The following is a 7,041-nucleotide window of genomic DNA, read 5'->3' as shown; positions in this document are numbered from 1 at the left end:
GCCACCACTCCATGCTGTTAAGGGCATCAGACAAACACCAGGTTAATGCCTGCTGCACTCCCTTTGACAGGCTGCTGAACCTGAGGGTAGCTGCAAATGACATTGATGAATTCTGATCACCTGCTCCACGTGTGCGATGGCAAATTCTCACCCATGATCCTATTTCCCTTTCAAACAAGGGGCAGTGCAAAATCAAGCATCACAGAGGCTGCAGTTTGGAGCCCACAGGTCTGCTCATTTTGAAAGTTGCTAAACTAGTAGTTAGTAGTAACTTCCACTGATGAATTTACACACTAGACAATACTGTCTTCTAAGGAGCTGAGCCATGAACCTTTCAGTTCATCGCATGCTGTTGTTTGCATTTAAATACACAGCATATAGCACTTCCCTCTGTCGAGCACACAGATACATTCGCCTGTTCAGCCTAGTACTGCTATTCCTCATTTTGAACTTTAATAACAGGCAATCAAATTCACCCTGAATTCAGGACAGACCTAAGTCTGTAGAGGACCCAAACCACCCATTCTGAATTCCATCTGTGCACAGTACAGTGCAAGCAGAACATGACAAAAGAACACTGTATACACACATACCTTTTTGCCTTCTGCCACTGGTAACCAGTCAGTTTTCCACACAGTGCTCCTCGGGAAGGAGAGCAGCAGCTTTCTGGAGGTGTGCAGACACTTCTCTGAACAGGACTGCCATTAGCGCTCCATTTGAAGCCCCAGCCTAGGATGCAGTGCCCATTAGCCGGGGAGGGGACGACAGCCCAGGCTGTGACACCTGGCAGCAGGAGCAGGGAGCAGCGTTGTGGCACCAGCCTGAGTTCCAGCACAGCCTCTGCACCCGCCGGCAGCCACCGCAGCAGGGATTTGTGCTCGGGGCATACCGCTGTCCTGCTGAGGCTACTGCGTGGGACTGCATGCAGGGCACAGAGCTGGGGTTACACGGCATGGTTGGGAAGACGTTGTTGGATCCTGCTTCCCTTTCCTCCTCAGGCTTTGGCTTGCCTTTTTACCTAAAGGGAAACCACTCTCACCTGTGAGCAAGAAACCACTTTCACCTGTGAGCAAGAAACCACTTTCACCTGTGAGCAAGGAAATGAGGTTCAAAAAACCCCTAGAAATATCATAGGCTTGAGTTTGAAACAGTTTGGGTTTCTTTTCCTGCCGCTTTCTAAAAGCTGGTTCTTGCTTATCCTCTTCATGGTTCAAACACAAACTAAAAACCCTGGTGCTTTGTATTTACATACTGGCAGTAAACTCCAAAATCTGGGCAGGCTTTATTGCTATCTCTGCCTCTCATATAGCTACTTTAAAGTTGTGCTGAATATTAAGTATCATAATTTGGAAGCACGGAGGAAATAACATCTGTTGTAACCTGAAATACCAAAAGTAGGCCTTTTCATTCCATGCCAGTCAGGAAACTAATAACATATGTGCAGAATGCATTTCATATATGGCAGTGACATATTTGCAAAACATTCAAATTATAGTTTCATCCTTTGACCGTTTGTATTCTTGACCATTAATCCATCTGCTTTGATTCCTTCTAATGCTAATTCCTAAGCAAATGTAAGCAACTGACCACAAACAAGTCAAAATTCAGAAGTTGTAGGGATATTTCACTGGTATTCTACTGACATAGCTGAAAATCTTTTGAATCATTAAGAGAGAAACAGAGTTGGTATAAATTATGCACCAAACTGTTATTTCATACCTCTGGTTAAGTCAGTGTTAAGATACAGTGGTATCACACAGGACAAGAAAATTAAAGACAAGCATAAATATTTTCACTACCAGGATCATAGCATATAGATGCAAGTTAGAATTAGGAAGTTTATTAAATTAGCTTTTCCTGTGAGGGTTCTGGTGCCCATTAGTGCTAAGGTGAGTTGCATGGGATGGGTATCCCTGTTACTTCTCTTAGGAAATAAAGAAAAAAAGCCTGCACTTTACTCTTACTTCGTAAAACTCTTACTTCTTTAGATTGTTTCCTTACAGATGCTATTAATTCACTACTTCATTTTTGAGTTTTTCTAAAGATCAGAAAGTGCAGTAGGCTATTATAAAACTGAGTTTTTGTTTCAGCAGATCCAAATAAAGAAATAAAGAAAATTTAATCTGAAAGTTCTAGATTTCACCAAAATTCAGCAGTCCATGTTGGAAATAATGATTAATTTAAACAGTTTTAATAGATTCAAGAACACAAACATACTTATAAGCTCACTAGTTTTAATTTGTTGGTGTTATAATACAAGGGGATAAAAAGATCTCAGAATTTGGATGTTATTTTAAAAAGGTCTGACCACTACAAATTGTATAGTCTTTTAATGGTACTATTTTAGAGATAAATTGTGGCCTGAAGAGCTTCTCAATTTTGATCCATCCACAACAACAGAAGTGGTTACAATTAGTGTTTTGAGCCACTGACTACTATGTAGTTGCTGTCATGTTAGTGCTTTGTTATGGGTTAAAAAGAGCAGAAATTGATTAATTCCAGCCAATTCTGACATTAATGTATGTGCAGAACAATTCTGGACAGATAAACTATTTCTAGTAGATCATAATGAACGAACTTCTTAATTTATCCCAGCCAGATTAAAAAAAACATATCCTTCGCAAGGGTTTGATTATTAAGAAATGTTTTGACAAAATGGGGTAGGTAATTAATTCAGCTAATGTAGTTACAGCTTGTCTGTGTAATTTCATATATAAGAGAAAAGGCATCTTCCAATTATAAAGCAGAGAGAAAGCAGTAATATCAGTCTGTAAGACTGAGTCTCAAAGCCACAGCATTTTATACCAAAAGGGCCAGCAGGGACATAAAAGGCACACAGTCTCATTCATGCACTTTTCAGTGTCCATTTAACTTCATTTTCTGTAGCCCACTCTTTCTTATGAAGTAAAAAATATTCTGCTGGACAGTCAGAAAAAAAAAATGGGAGGTGTTGTCTAACACTTGTGGCTGCAGCCCAAGCAGTAACAATGCAAGTTTCTTGGCACATTAAAATATTCACCTCCAAGGTGCTTGGTTACTTTCTGAACTGCTCTCAGCTCTCCCTGCTGACATTACTTGCAGGGCTCCTTACTGTGATGGGGTAGGTATTTGTTTGGTAAAGGTAATTATCATCGAGGAGCTAAACAGAAATCACAAGCCTGCATGTCTGTCTATCTAAGATAGAGTAGTAGTCAGTGCTTTCAGCTTTCCTGAGGATGCATTTGATTTTACTGATTTAGGACATTAGGCAATGTAGGCAACCTTGTTTACTTTTTTTTTTTTTTTTTTTTTTTTTTTTTTTTTTTTTTTTTTTTTTTTTGCTAGATAATCATTCCTGAAAAATTCTTGTTTCTCTATTGCATCTCAATTCTGGAATCAAGGAGCATGTGGCAAAGCAAGCTACTTGAGCATTTACTCCGTGGAATGTCCAAATTCCTCAAAGAAAATGGTGAAATAAGAATTCCTAGGGTGTTAAATAAAAAAACTACAAGATCTCTCCCAGTGACTGCCTATACTTGCAACTTGATAACTATTTCTTAGCTTGTTCTTTCCCTTATTATTTACTTGCTATAGGCATTCTCACAGATGCAAAATGCTATATATCTGTTCTGCCTCAAAAATCCTTTCTGAAGTGTGCAACTGAGGTGCAAAAGGGAAGACTTTCATTATCTTGCAGTGAAATAATTAACAGCATTTTTATTCTCTGTTAAAGCCTAATTTGAAAAGAGAGCAAACTAGAAAATAACACCGATTTTGTCAAACCAGAGCTGACCTTCACTCTAGCCCTCTGTTCCTAGCAGAAGCAAATACCAGAAATTTCAAAGGATGCTTTTTCACAATCCTATTTCCAAAAACAGAAGCAAGCTTGAGCCAGAAAGGAGTACAGCTAAAAACCCTATCATTTATAATATTACTCATATTAGTTAAATAATAATTTTCTATATTTTGTATCATTTGTTGTGATAAAATCAATCTGCAGAGGGGAACAATTTACAGTAACATACAAGCCAGGAATTCAGTGATTATCATAGATTTGTTTTTCTAGATACTGCAAGAGAAGCTGGCAAAATAATCTGTACACTTAGATGCATCAAGCACTACAGTTGTGGGGTTTTTGTCCAAAGCTATGAAAAGAAAAAAAAAATAGACCATACAAATGTACAAACTTCTAACATAAAACCTACTCCAGAGAAATGTTTTACGGTAAAGGAGCATCAGAACAAAAATTATGACAACTGCCTTTGCTAGAATGTGGAAGCACGGAGAGTTGCTTCCTGTAGGTTTGAATGACTTAAATAAATATGAAAGTACTGGTTATCTGAAGGCAAGACAAGGATATGTGTATAGGTATGTGTCGAGATAAGTCTGTGTCAAGTGAGAAGCGCAAAAGAATTGTTCAACATTGCAGAATAACTGAATAAAGTCTCTGACACTGTAGTAGCTTCTGGAAATTCCAATAGTATTATTTGTGTCCTGCATTTGGCTGAAGGAGGAAGAAATATTTTGAAGTCAATTTAATGCATGTGCCAGGTGCTTGGATTAGCAGCTCTGAAGGATGAAGTCCAAAGCACTGAGCAGTGCTGTCCCATATATTCTGTCTCATTCTGAAGGTTATGCTTTCTTTAGAGACAAGAGTGTAATTTAATCTCCATGTTCATTCAGCTCCTGGCTCCAAGCCCACAAAATCAGAGAGAGAATATTTCACCAATTGCAGGGGGCTGCAGTGTCATCCTTCTGTCACTTGACCTGGTCCTGTGAGCCATTTCTCTGGTGAATAATTCTGAGGGAGATGTTCTAGGACTGAACAATTTTACTTCTTTTTCAAGACCAGGAAAGCAAAGAAGTGCTGTGTCTAGACATGGATATGTATCCACTAGAAAGACCCCCAAGACATTTCTCACTTGTAACAATACTGAAAACCTACCTTTGTCTTGCGTTCTCTCAAGCCTTGTCTGAAATGTTTCCTTTTTTCTTTCTCAGATAATGCTTCCCTTTCAACATGTTTGCTTTCTTAATGCAGGAGACAGTTCTGTAGCTTTGAAAAAATTTGGGTTGTCTAGTGCCCTTTGTAAGGTCAGAGCACTATGTGCAGGACTGTCTCCAAAAAAAGCTAAGTGTTGTTAAAAAAATCAAACCTTAATGTCTCTAATCAGACACAGAGGAATAACATTGTTCTGGCTTTGTTTTAGATTTTGCCAATATTTCATCAGGATTATTTAAATAATTTATTTTTCTAATTTAAATGAAGTGGAAAATGCAGCACATGAGCAAGACTAGAAATATCTCTGTTAAGTATTAAATAAGGGGGAGAAGAAATTCAGCTTATTGAAGAATGCGGTGATTTACAAAAACAAAAACTAAAATGCAGAGGTTTTTTTTTTCTTGGTCCTGAGCACCATCAACTTCTTTACTGATTGGAATAATTAATGGTTGCAATATTTTCCTAAGGACAACGGGAGGAAACCACATTGTGGCTGTGACACAAATAATTGCTTTCCTACATTTACTTACTTTCTGCAGTAATAAATGCACATAAGGCTCAGCTTAAGAATTTCACAATATACTTAAATTTCTGATCAAGCTGATTTGAATTAAGTCCACCATGCTAACCTTTTTCAATACAACTTTACAATATACCATAAAACTGTTGTTTAAACAATCCTCCCCATAATTACCACCAATAAATGATACCTTTTTATTGCCATTAGAACACTCTTAGTAACTGGTTTCCAGAGATTGCTGCAGTAACTTGTACATAACTTTATGCTATGTTGTAAGTAGTTCTATGGTTTTCTTTTCAGAATTCTGAAACTGGAAAGGTTTAAGAAAACATGCAAAATGCTGAGGATACACGTAAGTGAAATATTTAATGTCCATCATTCATAAAAGTTACATTGTTTACATAGGGTTCATTAGTATATAATAAAAATGTCATCTTAATGAAAGATTTTCTGGCAAGTCTTTTATATGTTAATTTGTTTAACATATGCTTTGGCTATACAGCTAAATAGGAATATATTTTAAAAAATCTTTCTGCAAATAGTTGCTTAACAGTTACAAAACCTCATTACTAAGAATTGGTTATTGTTACACTTGCTTCTTGGCTTGTAAAAATCATCTGTGTTTTGGACAGGGAGTCTTAGGACCAACTTTATGTAGCAAACGTGCTCATTGCATAGTGACCATGTAAACAGCTCAAGGACCCACAAATTATATCCTTATATTCTAAAGTCACTGTGTAAAGTACACACTGTACTGCTCGTGTTTTCTTATCTTGATGAAGAGTTTGGGGGATTGTTTTATTGTTGATGATGATGGGAATTTCTTTTTAAAACAAGTTAGTTTTATACAAGTTAAAAAATTAACACCAAAGGAAATAATTTTACACTGTGCAATAGTATTGCTACCTCATTCTTTTTGATTTTAGATATTTATATATATATATATATAGCATATTGGAACTGCACTGTACTGCTTCTTTTCAAAAGAAAAGTTTAAATTAGTTGAAACAATTAGCTATGTGTTTACATAAAGTTAACTATGTTTGCATCAAATGAAATGTTTATTAATGAAAGGTATTATACAAGAAACATCAAAGAGAAATTCATCATACAGAAATGTACACTATATGTGACAGATGGAAAAGTGCATGCAGAGTTGTCTCATTTAAAAAAAATTAATTCTGAAACAATAGTACTAAAGTTACGGGTTTGATTCCTATGATCTCAGATGAGTGGAAAGTTCTCCTTGAATTTACAAAAATCCATTTAACAGATATGACTAGTACACATTAGCAAGCAAGTGGAATGAATGCACTCAGATTTATTTTACAAGTACTTGTGCTTGACAAATGTGATTTTTTTAAAAAAAAAGAAAAGGTTTCTTCGAATATGGGCTGGGTAGATTGCTGCCAGGTTGCTCTGGTTTTATACATAGGTTCTCTAAATTTGTTTTTGATACCACACAATTTGTTGAAGCCTTCAGTTCTGTTAATTAGACACCATAAAATAACGTATGTTTTGTTAACATTCAGGAAATGAC

This window comes from Melospiza georgiana, chromosome 9 (assembly GCF_028018845.1).
Source record: "Melospiza georgiana isolate bMelGeo1 chromosome 9, bMelGeo1.pri, whole genome shotgun sequence".
NCBI classification, from domain to species: domain Eukaryota; kingdom Metazoa; phylum Chordata; class Aves; order Passeriformes; family Passerellidae; genus Melospiza; species Melospiza georgiana.
The sequence above is the reverse complement of the archived record's forward strand: the minus strand, read 5'-3'. Positions refer to the sequence as shown.